We start from the raw sequence: 18,270 nt of genomic DNA on the forward strand, positions 1-18,270 counted from the left end.
GTTGAAGATTCTATAAATCAAGAAGCATAGTGGAATAAAAACATATGTAAAATGGTTTTGTCACTAAAGTTGGAAAAAGGGAGATTGTTAGAGCATTTATCCAAACCACTGGCACTAGTATGTCAAGTTAGTTTTCAAATTTAGATGACAAAACACATTCTTGATTTGGTCACTAAAGTCAGTTTTGGACTAGATTAGGTTTAAGAAGTAGAATATAGAATCAAAGATATCCTTGAGGAATGGAGATTGAATACTACATGAATATATATTGGAGAACTTCATTAAATGTTAGTAACAAACACTTGATTCTCTTGTATATTGTACCTCTCTATCAATCGAAACAAGTGCTCAGTTTACAGAACAATTCTTATATATGACGGTAAATATTCATAGTCATATATATATATACTCGAGGATATTTTAGCCCAAATTTTATGAGAATGACCTTTTTCCTCAAAAAGATCCTTATGGTTTAGTGAAAGAAAATATGAATTGAAGGAGCCATGAATCACCGAGTTTCGATTTATAACGAAGAAGTTATGAGTGATTTATTAACGCAACACTTATTATGTGTTGTTAAGGCGTTTCGTGAAAGGAAACTTGTACACGATCTTTTTGAAACAGTTCGCGAACTAAAACGCGAAATACATGACTAAAGGCCTTTTTTAGTCAAATAATTGGTTTTTTTCTTTCCTAGACGAGGTACCATTATTTTCAAGCAACCTAGCCTTGATCATTACTGTAAATATGGCTTTCATGTAACCAAACAACATATACCTTGAAAATTATGTGTGTTGCATAAGGTTGTTTTTTATATCTTTTTTATTCACGAACAAGAACGAGATTTCAAAAGACTTGGAGGTCGTAAAGCACATGCAAGCAAAATTCTTTGGTAGTTATCGAACCTGTTTCTAGGTGTTTTTGAGAAACCGTGGATTTGATAAATCAAGATATTTCTAGAATATTTATGGAGATCTTGTGAGGAATAATCAATTAGGTTACGGAACATGTAAACCCTAATTGTTGAGGAGTATCTTCTAAAGAGATTTAACGTTCTGCTGGAGGACTTTCGAGAGAATTTTGGTTATGCTAGAAGGTTTACGAGAGGAATTTCTAAAGAGAATCGGCGTTATGCTAGGAGTTTTACAAGTGAACGAATATAACTGAAGCATATATTAAATATGGTACGAAATATGATAGTAGGTAATTAGTGTAACAACTTAAATCAGTGTGTGTTCAATCTGAACTAGATCTCGGGGTCTACCTACAAGATTGTATTTTTCTTCATTAACGAAAATCTCAGGTGCCCATGTTATTCCTTTTCCGCATTATATTGTTTTATCTTTGTAATTGAAATATCACATGTTGTACGTATTTAAACTTACAAAGAACCTACAAGACTCGTTCTTGTTAAATTCGTATCTTGAGTTATAAATTACAAGAGTTGTTTTTGTCGGAATTCGGTTCATGAACAGTTCAGATTATACTTGGTTTAACCTTGTTAAAAAAATCTTAAATACAATTTCATAACCGAATATATAGATTGTACAACGATTGTCCATATGGTTCCCGAACGAAAAAGTTGGCGGTGTACTAGCTACTCTCTCCTTTTCACATGAAACCACTTATTCTATTGAATAATTTTCAGTCCTTTTCTCAAATGACCGTATCAATAATATCATAGTTGAGTTGAATTTTCAGTAAGATAAAAACATGTCCGCTCTATTGATTATATTCTTGCAAATAAATTAAACGTTCGATATCAGGTCATTTGAATCTCTAAAATTAAACCCCTTTGAGGATGATATATCTTGCACTTTTCTCGGTTTATTCTAAATGTTAAACCTTTCTTAGTTAGTTTCCCGATGCACAAAAAAATAAAGAAAAATCAAGTCACGGATACAAAACACCCATGTTATGATTTGTTTTATTCTATTCACCATCATTACTACACTTGATTATAAAATTAATCCTTGAGTTATCATCCAGCTTCACCATCTCTCTGAAACTCCCATCAAGATTTGTAAACATCCCTTTCTTTCTATACATGTGATTTCTTCCCCCGAATCGAGGAACCAGATACACATCTATTCTTTATCAAAATAATACATCAATAGCATTTCATTTCCTCTTTCAACACAATATTTATTTTTTGTTCAACTTAATTAGGACACTCATACTAAAAATGTCACAGTTTATGAAAACCATAATACTCAACTATAGATTTATCAAAGTATTTCCTACCAATACCTCTACCTCTATGCCGACTTCTAATCTACCACGCCCTTTTTCCCTCGAAGATTCCTCATATGTAACCTTCAAAGCTTGTTCCTCCCCTACATGAATATTCATGCGTTGCTCGTATACAGATAAGCTACTCTACGTCCTAGTTGGTTTCCGTAATATTCAGATACACGTATTTTCACCGTCCATTTCAACACCGACCATACTACGCGGTTTTTCTGGTGTCCCGGTTTGTACGCGCATTATAGGCGTCCGAATCTTATTCGACTGCCTAATACGGACAACTGGAAGCAGTTGGTTTAACATGACTCAGCCGAGTCAATAGATACACATAATTCGTGAATCATTCGCTTATTATTCATAATTTTTTTCCATTTTATCCAGATATGTATATTTTTAACATCGTTTCAAACACCAACATGGTACGAAACTTTTATGAGTGTCTCAGTTTATATGCACATTATACGCATTCATGTCGGCTACCTAATACGGACAACTGGAAATTTAACGCGACTCGGCCGATTTAACAAATACGCACAAATTTCATAGTCGTTTTTCCAAAAATGCAAGGCCGGAGAGTCGAATCCATGAGCTTCCTAATACAAATAGCTGGAAATTTAACACAACTCATACGAGTCAACAAATATGCACAAATTCATAGTCGTTTTTTCAAAAATGCAAGGCCGGAGAATCGAACCCATGATTGCAAGTGTGGTTATTGTGGTTTGTTTGTTGATTGTCTTATGTTGTATTTATCAAATATATACTTCATTTAAACACAAAATTATAGCGTTCTGAAATACAATTAATAAGTAATTTATATATGCCAAATTTTTTATCCTGAACTAATATTCCTAAAATAAATTATACACATACGTATGTCTTTCCGAATTATCCATGTACCACGAACCGTTGACGGGATTTTTGACCAAAATTAAAATTTAAGAATCTTCATAAGTTTGCCATTCCTTATGTTTGCAGAATTCTGAATTGCTAACTAGGCTCTACATCTCCTCTACATCTCCTCTACATCTCATCCACTTAAAGAGTACTAAGATCTTTTGACTTCTACATTGAACATACGACGTAGCCGAAATTTTAAGTCATCGATCTTAATCTTTTCTCAAAAACATTTTATCAATAATTTTCCCCTCACGTTGTCTCATCCTATTGGCCACAGTTAAAGCTCACGAAAAATACCCATTTACATACTCCACCTGCTTTCATAAATCTCAAACTTCTATTTCAGAGCTTGTAGTGGTGCACGTTTTATACTGTCATTCCTTGATACTTTTTCTTTAATGAATCCCAAATACTTTTGGATGATCCCATGTTAAGAATAGTTTGCAAGATAATTTGATCAATATCACGGAAAAGATAATTTTTCTCATTCATCTGAGATTCTGTAGGTTTAACTCATGCCGCTACAGTTGGAATCTCATCTTCAACTAAACCCCAATACTATTTTGATCTATGAAAATTCTCCTTTAACATAGGCCAATGGTTATAATTGCGATCAAACTTTGGAACTAACGGTTGCACAAATTGCTCTTTGCCGCCATCTTCTTCATTTGTCGCTCAATTTTTTTTGCCGCTTTTCACTCTTGAGAAAACTCCCTCAAACTCAGTCCATCTCACTCGAAATTTGCTACTTTTCATGAATAAGTCCTCGATCCATCCCTGATTCCAAATCTAGAGAACTAAATGAAAAGGTAAGAATTCTATCTTATTCATAAGAAAAATAAGATGGCTATATCTATAATACAAAACAGAAGGTGCTTTTGAGTCACGGATGCTCGGATAACATTTTGAGACACAAACAGATGATCAAACCATCCCATTCTCATCCCATCCAAAGACATCCGACGGTTGTACGATTCGTAACCCCTTCAATCATGAATTTATATGGATTAATTTTTTTGTGCATTTTCTTAATAAATGAATTTCATGGACATTTATATAGTTTGTTGTCACCTCATAATAAATGAATGTCATGGGAATTTATATAGTTGCCATCACCTCATAATTCAAGAGCCTTAAAACTAATTAATTGGATATTTAACCAAATTTATACTAATAACATGATCATCAATAGAATTAGTAGAATTAATGATCATAAATTTATATTTTTGAAGTTAAAATTTTATTTTCTTACCAAAATGTCATAATTAACAACCATAAGAACCATTAAAAATAATAAGTAAACTCCACCTTCCGTCCTTTTTCACCGCATAATCTAGGTACACTGGTTATGATCTTTCGTTGTTCCTCCGTAGTTTTTATCCATAAAGAGTCACGTCGAACACCAATCTGTTTGAATTTTAGTTGCAGGTTATCAACATGTATTTCAATATCATCCATACGGACCATACCATATCCCTGATTCAAAATCGGGTAGCTGGGTAATGTCTTTTAGACTACCCGGTGATAATTTTGGGTGAACAACAATGGAAGATAATACAATTGAGAAGTATATCTTTCATTTTTGTATGTCGATCATTCATTTCTTAAAATTTCAAACATGTGTTGTATGATCAAACATTCTTAATCCTGCCGCAGATGAAACAAAAAGAGTTTCATTAGTTATAGTCATAAGTTGGGATGAAAACTAATTGTTAGTAGCTCTCTTATGTTTGTAGATTTTAAACACCAGTTTCGTGTAAAAAGAATTCATGTGTATTCGTGTTTAGTTACGCATATTGTTGTAAATACACAATTTAAGAGTATTTATGGCTTCATTTTTTTAGTACGTAATATATAAACATGTGGAAGGAAGAAAAATTACCCAAATAAGTGCAACATAGTTTAGTTACATTAAATGAATAATGGCACGTGTTATTTCTAGTAACCTTACATATTCTAAGAAATAGGAAACAAACTAAACAAATTAAGTCAATAATTGTTTGAGTCAATAACAAACTAAACAAATCCTGAACAATAAGAATTGTTTACTACATGACTCGATCGATGACTTACTACTTCAACATCACTATGGATAATCTAGGCTTGAATACAATTAAAATTCCTAAGCAAAATATATTTAGTTCAAGTAAAATCCAAGAAATTAAAATAATAATAAAAGTATCTTTCTTGGTGTGGACTATGTGTTATAACGGGTCTCCCACACTAGATTTTTTGGCAGAGAGCTGGTAGAGTAAACAATAGTAATTGCCTATTTTGTAATACTAAGTCGGAAAAGAATATGCATATGTTTTTGTACGGCAAAGAGACTACTAAGTTGCAGAATTATTTTTTCACAAACTTTGTTATTGATTGGGATTTTATGGATTGTGCAAGGTCTACTCTTTGAGAATGGATAGAAGACTGTAAAGATTCAAGAGAAAGAAATAATCGTTTATATGGTGGCAGAAGCCCACGACTAAAAAGTTACAGAGTCTTATTAGTACCTTTGCATTCTGGTAAACGATCTAGAGAGAGAAATAATCGTTTATATGGTGGTAGAAGAATTTTCGTATTCAGCTCAGAAAAGCGTGGTGCTGTTCCGTACCCAGGAACAATGTCAATAAATGCGATCTCAAGGCCTCTAAGTTCACTGAGACAGGAATCAGTATTCAATTCTTATTACAATTCCAATTTCAACAATTCCCTAAAGGTTCCTAACCCTTCCAATTCCTCCAAACCAGAATCAACTCCTCCTCGTCTATGGAAACCTATCTTCATCAAATACGTTCCCGGAGAGAAACCCATCATAAACACAAACTACAATTAGCTTCTACGTTGTTGCGCTGATTTGAAATCTCTCCTTCAAATCCATGCACAATTACTAGTTAGGCTACAACTATGAGTTGAAGTATATAAAATGGAGTGAGAATAAAGTGGCAGATGCCTTATCAAGGGTACAACTAACATAAGATCACAACTGCAATGCCATATTAGTGTACAACCATCTTGGGCACCTGGAGTATAAGAAAGTTAGAATCAAGACTTAGCAGAGGAAATCATTCCCAAGCTCTTAGTTGCAACTAATATTGGTGACTATACAAATGGACAACGCATAATCAAGTACAAGGGGAGAATGTACAATAAAAGTTTTGGATATTTGAGGAAAAAGATTATGACTGCCCTACATGCTTCTTCAAGTGGTGGGCGTTTAGGCTCTAGGGATTCGTTATTAGAGGGCTAAACTGTACTTTTACTAGAAGGGGCTTAAACCTACAGATGGTGCAGGAGTGCGATATTTTCTAGCAACACAAAGGTTTCACTCCAATTCCAGCTGGCCTACATGAACCCTTACCAGTGCCTGAGCAATCTTGGAAGGACATTAGCATGGGATTAATTTCAGGACTTCCCAAATATGAATGCAGAGAGCTAATTCTAGTGGAGGTGGACAAGGTTACAAAGTACAGTCATTTCCTAGCACTTAGTCATCCTTACACAGCTACCTTAGTGGCTAAGGTATTCTTAAACTCCATTATTAAACTCCATGGGTTACCCAAGACTATTGTTTCCTACAGAGAAATATCTTTTTGAGCAATTTTTGGCAGTCCTTATTCTCTAGAATGGGTACTGCCTTACACATGAGTAAAACATATCACCCACAGTCTAATGGTCATACAAAGAGGGTGAATACTTACCTAGAAACATACTTGAGATGCATGACAAGCTTCAAGACAAGTAAATAGGTAACTTGGTTACCATTAGCTGAGTGGGTGTTTTAACACAAGTTTCCACACTAGCCTCAATCTAACCCCCTTTGAAGCCTTGTATGGATATCCTCCCCCACAGTTTGGGGTGACTGCTGCAAGTATTGGTGTCATCTCAGAAGATTATCAACAAGAAATACATGCCTGGATAAGGTTTTGAATGGAGTGTTGGAGGAAGATCAACATAGGATCAAACAACAGGAAAACAAGAAAAGAACTGAGAGGAAGTTTAAATTAGGAGATTGCGTGTACTTAAGACTACAACCTTATAGACAAACATCAATTCAGCTAAGAAGAAGCCTTAAACTTGATGCAAGGTTTTTTGGACCTTACAAAGTGACTGAAAGGATAGGGAAGGTAGCTTATAAGTTGCAATTGCCCCCAGGATCCAAATTCACTCTACCTTTCATGTCTCTCAACTGAAGGCCATATTGGGTCAAGGAATGCTTCCACAAACAGTACTACCAACTCTGGACAAGAACATGGAAATGAAGATCATCCCCTTGAAAGCATTGACCACCAGACTGACCAAGAAGAATAACCACAATATTCCACAATTACTAATCCAGTGGGAGCACCTCCTTTCCCAGGATGCAACATGGGAGGATAAATATTTCATGGAAAGCCAGTTTCCAAAGCTAATCCTGGAGGACAAGAATCTGGTAGAGTAATGGGTATTGCCAAGAACCTTGTCGTATTATCCTAGTATGTAAGGGCTGACCCCGTTACTATGAGAACCGAGGAAGTATTATTGAATTTTGTTATTTATTTAGTAATTAATTTTATTGATTAGTCGTTGCTAATCATTAGAGATAGTTGTGTGTAAGTCACACAATTACTCTTTAGGTTAGCTTATATTCATTGCAGCTATGAGTTGTAAGCCAGAAAATCATTAGTCCAAAATATCTTATCCTCTTCTTCTTTGTTTTTATCCTTTAACTAAGAGTTGTTCTGCGTCGTTGTAAAGTAAATCCTTACAAGAGACGACTAAGCTGCAGAATTATTTTTCACAAGCTTCGGTATTGATTGGGCTTTTGCGGAATGTGCATTTGTTATTGATTGGGCTTTTGCGGATGAGCAGTGCTATCCCGCATGACCTTGCGGAAAGCTATCCCACTCAAGCTGCTTCTTTACCGTTAGATCATGTTAAAACCCAGATCTAACAGCCTTGAACCCTTTAGGGAAAATGGTGGATCCTATCCTGAAAGTGGTGGGTCATTTCCTAAAAATGATGGATCATTTCCTGAATGTGAATCTAACCGTTGATTTAATCATCCAACGACAAAAAAACTGGTTTTGCGAGAAATCATCCCGCAAAGTCACGTAGGATAGCATTTGTCTTTGCGGATTGTGCAAGGTCTCTGGGAAGGAAGACGGAAGAGATCCGAGAGAAAGCAATAATCGTTTATATGGTGGCAGAAGCCCATGGCTCAAAAGGTACAGAGTCTGGCAGTCTGGTGAACGATCCTGAGAGATAAATAATCGTTTATATGGTGGCAGAAGGATTTTCTTGTTCATCTAAGAAAAACGTGGCGCTGTTCAGTACCCAGGAACAATGTCGAGAAATGAGATCTCAAGGCCTCTCAGCTCACTGAGACAAGAATCAGTAATCGATTCTTATTACAATTCCTATTTCAACAATTCCCTAAAGGTTCCCAACCCTTCCAATTCTTCCTTCAAAACAGAATCAACTCCTCCTCGTCCATGGGAACCTATCTTCATCGAATACGTTCCCCAAGAGAAACCCATCGTCAACACAGACTACAATCAGCTTCTACGTTGTTGCACTGATTTGAAATCTCTCCTTCAAATCCATTCACAACTACTAGTTTCAGGATATAAATCAGATTACTTAACAGATACACATTTAGTACATAACTACTCATTGTTTGGTAAACCTGATTTCGCAAGATTTGTATTTAATAAAATGGAAAACCCAACTACCATATCATATAATTCGATGATTAGAGGTTATACAAGAATGAAACAATACATAAATTCTATGTTATTGTATCATAAAATATTGTTTATGGGAGTAGAACCAGACAGGTATACTTTTGTTATTACTTTGAGAGCTTGTATTGAAGCTTATAATGTAGATATTGGGTTTCTTATTCATGAGGAAATGGTAAAAAGTGGATTTGATTCTGATGTTTTTTTTGTGAGTGCACTGATTGAGTTTTACTTCAGAATGGGCAAAATTGATGCTGCAGAAAAAGTGTTTGAGAATATGCCTGAAACGGATGTTGCTGTTTGTAATGCAATGATTAAGGGGTATTCACTTAGTGCGAAACCTTTTGAGGCTTTGAGATTTTTTTATAAGATGCAAAGGGAGGTAATTGAAGTTAATTCAGAGAGTTTGTTAAACTTAATTCACGGCGTTCATCGGTTGAAGACGAAGATCTACTGAGGAGAGCTTTGAAGAACTTCATCAACAAAAGGTATGTGGAAACTAAAACTTATCTATACTCAGAAGTATATTCTATTTTATTTCCCAATGAGACTAAGTAGTATATCTATATAGACTTTTATATTATACACATTTGATATTTCGAGCTGAGTATAACTCGGTTATCTATTTCTCGAAATATGTGTTGGAAGCTTTATGCTTTATCTACGTTCATCATATTCTTGACGAGTTTAGTTGGAAAAAATTTATTTGTTGGAAACTAATAATAAGTTAAAAGATGATCATATGAAAATCTCCTTGAAACATCTTATATGATTTGTGTGAGACAATCATTTGATGTCGACTCGGAAAGTTTCGTATTGATCGTTCGATCACTTGAAAATTACTTATGAGCTAATGAGAATTTAGAACAATTAACCTTTGTCCAGATACAACACAATATGCATACCAGTATGCAAACTGTTGGGGTATGAATTAAGTCCGGAAACCTAGTTTGCATACTAGTATGCGAATAATTTTAACCGTTAAAGTCCGGGAACCAAGTTTGCATACCAGTATGCGAACGGTTCACCTGAGTTAAGGTCCGGGACAACAATATGCATACCGGTTTGCAAACTACTGGACAAGACCAAACTCCGCAAGCTATAGTTTGCGTAACCGTTTATAAACTTAGTGTTTAAAATTCTAAAATCGGCTAAGTATGTTTTCATACTCATGAAAAAATACATGTATGAATTAAGGAATGAAATATTTGCAAACCGTGGCTTAATTTTCATGAATTGATTCTCATGAATCAATCTGATTTTGATTCAGTTGGTTCATATATATTTCTGTGAAATAGTGAACAATTGAAAAACTCTATTTGAAACACAATTAGATTTATTTAATTATCTTTCATGATTGACTAATCATCATAGTTGATCTAGAAGTGTTAAATGAATGTGGTTAAGACAAAAGTGTCCATATGGCTAACTTCGGTTAACTATTATTGACCCAACTCAATATCCACGTTTAGGTACGGTTACCCATATCTAAATCAAAGTATATTTCATTTGTATGTAACAAGCTAAGACCATCTAACAGTGGAGAGATATTGCTTTCGTTTTAAGCAGACTTAGCTTGAATCTTAAATCAGGTTTTCATCTGACGTTGAATATTCAATGCTTTTTTACTAAGCTATCTTAGCTTTGATTGAAAGGAAACCCTGATTTGAAAGATTATATAAGGGAGAACTTTAGAAACTGGAAAAAATAATCCCGACACTTTCCCATGTCCTAGTTGTGACTAGAGCCGATTCTCCTTTAACCTAGGTTTTTCCAAAACCATTATAGGTTAACGACTTGAAGACTACATTTGGGATTCGTGAAGCCATATCCAACTATTTTCTATGTAGTTGCGTGATCTGATCTTACTTGTTCTATTGTATTGAGTGTTATCTTCTCTAAGATTAACTCGATATTTATCTCCGGTAGGTAAAATATAAAATTATTCACAAAGCTCTTCGTATCATTATTTTTGATTCCACGAAACTTCTTCTACTACCATATTGTTAAGTTATTGTGAGGTGATTGATATTTCAAGGCTTCTCTTCAGGAGTATAAGACCAGATTATGAATTGGTTCCTGTTCAACTTGATTTATCAAAAGACGGAACAAAAACTTCATAGGTACTTTGTGGGAGACAGATTTATTTATCAAATTAGATTTATCTGTGGGAGACAGATTTGTTTATAAGTCTTCGACTTTGGGTCATAGCAACTCTTAGTTGTGGATGAGACCAGCTAAGGGAATCAAGCGCGCACAATCCGGCGTGGCTCAAGAGGCGTAAGGAACATGATTGTACCTTAATCGGTGTGAGACTTGATCAGGGCTCAACTACATTCCAGTCCGAAGTTAACTTGTAGTAGCCTAGTGTCTGTAGTGGCTTAATACAATGTGGTGTTCAAATCTGGACTAGGTCCCAGGGTTTTTCTGCATTTGCGGATTCCTCGTTAACATAACTTCTGGTGTCTGTGTTATTTCTTTTCCGCATCATATTTGTTTATATAATTGATGTATCACAGGTTTTTCATAGTTCAATCAATTGGTAAATCTAACCTTGTTCATTGGAGTGTAATTAATTGACACTTGGGCATTGGTATTTGGTACCGTCCAAGATATTTCTCACATCAATCGGGCTCACAGATTTCTATCTTTTCAATTGTAGATTGTATTGAGAAATTGAGATATAACTCTTTGGTATATTTCTTGATTGAGCTCGCTTTATAAGCTGGTGCTCTCGGAATTATATTGGAGTTAGTCCATACATATTTCTGAACGAATTATTAGGTGTGGTTTGTTATTCCCCCCCTTTTCAGACCGAATACTATGGTTCTTTGAGCAGGCTCAAATGCGTTCAAGGAGCCAGCAGTTTCTTGAGAAGATCAAATGCATTTTTCTGGAAACCACTAGGTGAAGAAGATTGTGTTACTTCTTTTTGACTTTGACAATAAACCGAAATCTAACTTTTTTTTTTGTGGAAGGAAATTTAATAAAATTATAGAAAAGACGTTACATTGTTTTTATTACATAGAATACTTAACCAAGCCTCTTTTCTAGATTTATCTTAACAACTGTAATCGACATGCACATCCGCATATCTATTTAAAAACTTATATAGATTGTCTGTCAGACTATTACACGATCTCCGAATATAAATGAAAGAAGAACTAGCAAGATTTTTTTTTGAAATCTAAAGCTCGAAGAAAAATAGCTTTGAATATCCAGTTGGTAGAAAAACTGTCCTTCTTCACGCTGTTAATAACATTTTGGCTATCATTAAGAAAGGATATTCTTTCATCTTTGCGTCCTTGAACCCGCTTTTCGACAGGCGGTTGACTCAGATTTTTCTGAACTTGAACAACAACATGTTCCTCATGTGAATTTAACAATCAAACCCATATTATTCACTTGAAAAGTAGCATCAAAGTAGATACAAGAAATATCCTGTAAACCATCACAACATTTCATGGACACTAAGATACCGAGGAATGTCTTTCTTAATAAACTTTGTTAAATCATTTGGGTTAGGTCTAACATTGTTGAAAAAAACAATGCATCTATACTTACAAATGTACCAAAGAATATAAGCAAAGTAATTTGTATTAACGCATTCTTTTAACTAAAGGAGGCACCATTTTCTGAAAGAGAGATTAGCAGCAGCGTAGAAGTTATTTGCAAGGGATAATCCCCTCCAAATCGCTTCAGAAAACACATATCTAGTAAATAAATATTCAATACATTCACTGAAAATACTGTTTCATAAAGGATACTGAATATCCATCGGAATAAATCTACCCAGAGTCTCTCTAACAAGGAGACAATCACTTAAAGTTTTTTATAGATAATTTTAACCCTAGGTATTATGTTAAATTTCCAGATTCCTTTCCATTCAACTGAGCTGCTAACATGATTAATATTACATAAGAAACTATAATCAGAGAAACCGAGCCATAATACCTATCTATTTCCTAGTATCTTTCTAAAAACATAATTATTACAAGCTTCAAGCAGTTTAATATTCATGATAATATCATCATCAAACACATTATAAATAACATTAGAATTCCATTTACCTTGCTCATCAATTATATCAGACACTTTAGAAACTAAGTGAATGCAGTTATTATTTTTTGGTTTGGGGATAACACTATTAGGAAGTCATTTGTCAGTCCAAACTTCTAGATCATTACCATTACCTAGCATCCAACAATGATTATCTCTAGTAATATCAAGACCTTTAAAAATACTAGTACAAACCCATGACTTAATAGATTTCTTCTTATACTTAAGGGGTTCAGAGTTTGGAAAATATTTATGTTTAAGAATGATACACCATAGTTTGTATGAGTTCTCAATCAAACGCCAACCAAGCCTATTAAGTAGGGCTATATTGAACTTATATGGGTTCTTGATACCCAGACCACCACTAGCTTTATTAGAACAAATAAAATCCCATACCTTAAGAAAAAAACCTTTATTACATTTATTTTTTTGCCACCATAAGTCTCTTTGCAAAGCATCTAATTTATCTAAAGTTTTTTATTGGAGAAGAAAGCACATCATCTAATACATGGGCATAACACTAGTGACTGAACAAATTAGGGTGGTTCTACCAGCATGGGAAAGAAATTTTGCTTTCCAATCTTGACCTATTGTAAAGTTTATCTAACAAATTTTGATAATTAAAACTTTTAGTTGTGTTAAAAACAAGAGAGTTCCCAAGTAAGTGTCATTTTTTGTTATTCTACCAACTTAAGGATTCTAGCCAACAACTTACCATGCTTGTTCTCAACTTTTTAAATAAAATATATTCCAAAATTTTGGTAATTAATAACGTGCCCAGAGGAATCACTAAAGGTTTTTAGAATATCAAAGTAAGTTTTTAGCTTGAACTATGGGTGCAGAAGTGAAAAAAAAAGAATCGTCAGCGAAGAATAAATGTAAGACTGAGGGAAAGTTTTTGGAACCCTTGGGAAGCCATTAGCAAGCACATAATATGAAACTGAAGACATACAGTTATAAATCAGATCATAGAAATCACTTGAGAAACCAAACTGTTTAAATACAAAAATAATAAAAAAATCCCATTCAAGCCTGTCAAAGGATTTACATAGAAGTAATTTCAGAGTCATATGACCATTTGTCCTTTTACTAGTTTCATGGTTTGGAGGATTTCATGCGAGACAACTATGTTATCCGTAATATTCCTTTTGAGAATGAAGAAAGATTGGTTTTGAGAGATACAGTTATCCAACAGAGGTTTAATTATGTTGGAAATAATCTTAGCAACAACATTTTAAATGGCATTACTAAGACTAATAGGTCTGAAATCACTAGGGTTTTTGGTGTCTTAATTTTAGGCATGAGATTAATAAAAATGTGATTAATTTCTTGATTGAACCTTATCTTTTAAACACTTTTTGGACCCATGGAACAATGTCCTCTTTGAGAAGTTCCCAATATTGTTAAAAAACCCGAGAAGAAACCCATGAGGGCCAGGTTCCCCGCAAGCATTCATCATAAATGAAACATCTTTAATTTATGATTCACTGGGATTTCATTCAGTTTATTATTATCATTATCATTTATAGAAAGTTATAAAATCTTCGCAAAGATAGAATCAATATCGTTTTCATTAGAAAGGACAATGCTTTAAAATGGTTAGTTAGAAGGGAGCTTAACTGCTGGTGATCTTTTATCTATAAGAATATACTGTCTCTTAAATCATGTATATTTTTATATGTTTTCCTATCAGAAGCATATTAATGAAAGAATTTAGTATTTTCATTATCACCAACTCATTTTTCTTTTACATATTGACCCCAACAAACTTTCTCTATCTCATACCAAGTACATAGATCATTTTATAGCTGGTCAACCTTATTTTTTGTTTCTAAACTATATGGTATTTTGTTTTCATTCTCAATATTTTCTAAGATATTGGTAATGTTTCTAAAATGTTATCAAAGTCAGTCTTACTCCAAGCTCTAAGGTCAAATTCTAGATTTCTAAGAGTCATAAAAAAAGTATGACTTTTACCTTTACTCTATAGAATGGACTTTTCTATGACACTCCTATTATTTTTATGTTCCAACCAACATTCCATATATATACAAGGTTTCATGCATTTTTCACTAACATGAATGGTTTGACGTAAAATAAAGGCATGGTCCGAAATAACTCTAGTAAGATGTTTATTACAAGACTTCGGAAACAATTCCGTTCATTTATGATTCACTAAAACACGATAAACTTTGTTTCGTATGTTTTGATCACCAGTTCTTTTATTGTTCCAAGTAAAAGAGAGCCAGTAAAACTAAGATTTATTAGTCCTAAAGTCTGAATATAATGGAACAATAAGCAAATATACTGATGGAAGTATTATTCGCACCTTCCTTGTCATCTTTATGAAGAATAAAATTCATGTCACCTACAATAGCCCAATGAGCATTCACATTACTAATGTTATTAATAAAACCCCACCGATCATTCCTAAGGTTATTATCTAGAGCACCATAAATAAAAGAAATAAAGATATTCAAATTATCTTTAAACACTTGTAAAGAAGGATATTATCTTTAAACGAAACAATTATAGCAGATACTCCCTTGTTCTATGCAATGGAAAAACCACCTGATCTACCAATAAACGACATATGAACTAGTCCTTTGCTTTTAAACGTTTAAAAAAAATTCAACTACTAACGAATTAACTTTACTTCAGAAAGCAAAATAATGTCTAGATTATGAGATTTATTTAGATAATATAAGTGATCTTGCTTAATATGTGATCTAATACCTGCACCACGATAAAATCTTAAAGTCGTACCATATAGCTTGATCATTCATTATACCATAATGAAAAAACATTCGATGGTAAAAATGGAGTATATATAACATTGATGAAACTTTAGAGAAAAATGATCAAATACTTAAACCGTAAAATATAGTATTTAGTAGCAAGTTTATTTCTAAAAGAATGAACTGATTTAAAATAAAGTGTTAAGATCGCAATGGTTACCTCATCGGTGTTAGCAGGAAGCGTAAAAGAAACATTATTCTCAGAGATGTACATATATACAAAGCCTTGAAACACTCTCATTAGTGCGATATTCAGTACCATGATGATCACCAGATATGTTTGATGTGTTTTGGGGTTTTACATGAAACAAGGATTTGAAAGAGTGGTTAAATACCTGAAAGTAAAAAGGATATTTTGTACTTTTATGAAAGAAAGCAAATCCATAAGAATCACAAATGATGAAGAAAATGACTGCAAGAATGTTCTGATGGTACCCGTGGCCCACGGTCACCGGAGTCCAGTCCTGCTTCTAACGGGTGGTGGAATAGGAGCTAGCAAAAGTAATGTGCTCCAGCACATCCGCAAAAAGTAATCAATATTCAGAAGCCCGTAATTTACAAATAAAAGTTTCATTGTTGACCTAAAAAAATATTAATATTTTGAATATGCGAGTACTGGACACGGGTCATTTTGGTCTGGAGTGGCAGAGAAAGTTATGCTAGTAGAAGCTGATGCATTCAAGGAATCAAATGTTATTTACTAATATCTCCACTCTAAAGGTCACTCTGAAGGTATGCTCCAAACTTCTGAGCTGGATAGTTGTCTATTTCTTTCACCTTTACTAGGATTTACGCCACCATCCTAGATTTCGATAGAGAAGTAAAATTATAAAATATAAAACAAGAGAAATAAGACATGTACCTAGTTACTGAACGCTCTCTTAATTTTAACATTACATAAAATAGATGCACCAATCGTCCCTTGACCTACGAACATCTGTACTTGTAATGACATTAAACATAGACCGTGATATCATACTGGACGACACACTTTTGTGGGAGCCATTTGTCAATCAAACCGTCACAATGGTCAGGAAGTTCACCGTTGCAGGTATAAAATGGGAATTGGATACAATGTTGTTGCAGATGGAACAGTGACAGATAACTATTGGGAGAAAGATGCGGAATTAACCAATGAGCGAAAACCATACCGAATATAATTGGTTGGAGTTGTATGCGGTGTTTATCTAGATGTCACTATAAGACCAAGGTGCACAAATACTGTTTATATTTCTCCGATGCATTTATTAAATTTGAATACATTTTGACTTCTGGTATGGTTTCTCTGAATACTACAAACACAAGAGCGATACTTGTGGGAAGAGCTGTGAGGGTGAATTTGCAATTGAGCTCACATAAACGTTTTGCAAATACATTTCCAAACAACTGTAATTTAGTTGACAATGCCAGGTTATTTTGTACGAATGGTACAAACTCAACCCAAGGTAAACATTGTACCTCATCTCATTCTCTTTGATTTTTTCATTTTTTTATAGAACTAACATTGAAAGTTCAAAGAAATTGTCGATGAAAACCGTAAAGTTTTACTCATAAAACAGTAAGAATGCAAAATGAAATGACTAAAATGAATGTTTCATCGTGGGAAAAAGTTGATAGGATGGAAAGAAGGAATAACAAACAAAATACCGGTTGATCAAGACGAAACCGAATGCTTACAATAATCAACATGCTGAATGATGAAGCAGATTCTATATATGAAATGTACCAGTCATACCAAATTTTCCAACTTGGATCTGAATGGTTTAACCTTGCAATATCATCACCTAGAGCAAAGATACAACAAGAACTAAAGATTGTAATCGGATATGCCAAAAATCAATCAAACAAAAAAAGAAAGAAGCCTGAAGAACAAACCATTGTGAAACTAGCTAGTACCTCTATGTGGAAAACTATTGGAATGTTCATAAAAAAGGAAAAAAAATGTTTTTTTTTTTCTGAAGCAAAAACATAAAATAAAATGTGTTGTGGTAATATAAGCGGATGACCACAAGAAGAGGCATTGTGTATGCACTTGTTCTTGATGCTTGACTCATGATGTATTTTCTTTATTACTACCAACAGATGTAACAATACTACTTACATTCTCTTCTTTATCTTGTGCATTTAAAGAGAAAAGACAATAAATAAAAATATCATGATTTCCTCCCTCTCCATAAAATTAAAAAAAATATAGAAAATTAGAACCCATTTGATATTATTTTAAACTTACAAAAAGCAGTTGTACTATTACTACTTGTTTTACTTTTTTAAACCTGGTTAGTTTGGGTCCTATGAAATTACTTGAGGTATATCATTTTCTTCTTCCAACATAGAAAAGGATATATGTGGTGTCTAAAGTATATTTTCTCTATTACTACTTACACATGTAATTATACTACTTTATTTTAGTTTTGAGGTGACAAAAAATTCAAGTGGTTGATTTAAATCTCTTCAATCCGTTCCTTTGAAGAGGGATTAATCAATGATTTAACTATGAAACTATGAAATTTTCTCATCAAATTAAACTCAATCAGAATCGGTTGATATAGGCG

The 18,270-nt window shown here is 33.7% G+C and overlaps 1 pseudogene; it reads left to right on the plus strand.

Annotated features, from left to right (window-relative positions):
* The first annotated feature begins 8,463 nt into the window (after positions 1-8,463).
* Positions 8,464-17,195, plus strand: LOC113324895 (annotated as a pseudogene).
* The last annotated feature ends 1,075 nt before the right edge of the window (positions 17,196-18,270 follow it).

This window comes from Papaver somniferum, chromosome 11 (genome assembly GCF_003573695.1).
Source record: "Papaver somniferum cultivar HN1 chromosome 11, ASM357369v1, whole genome shotgun sequence".
Lineage (NCBI taxonomy): Eukaryota > Viridiplantae > Streptophyta > Magnoliopsida > Ranunculales > Papaveraceae > Papaver > Papaver somniferum.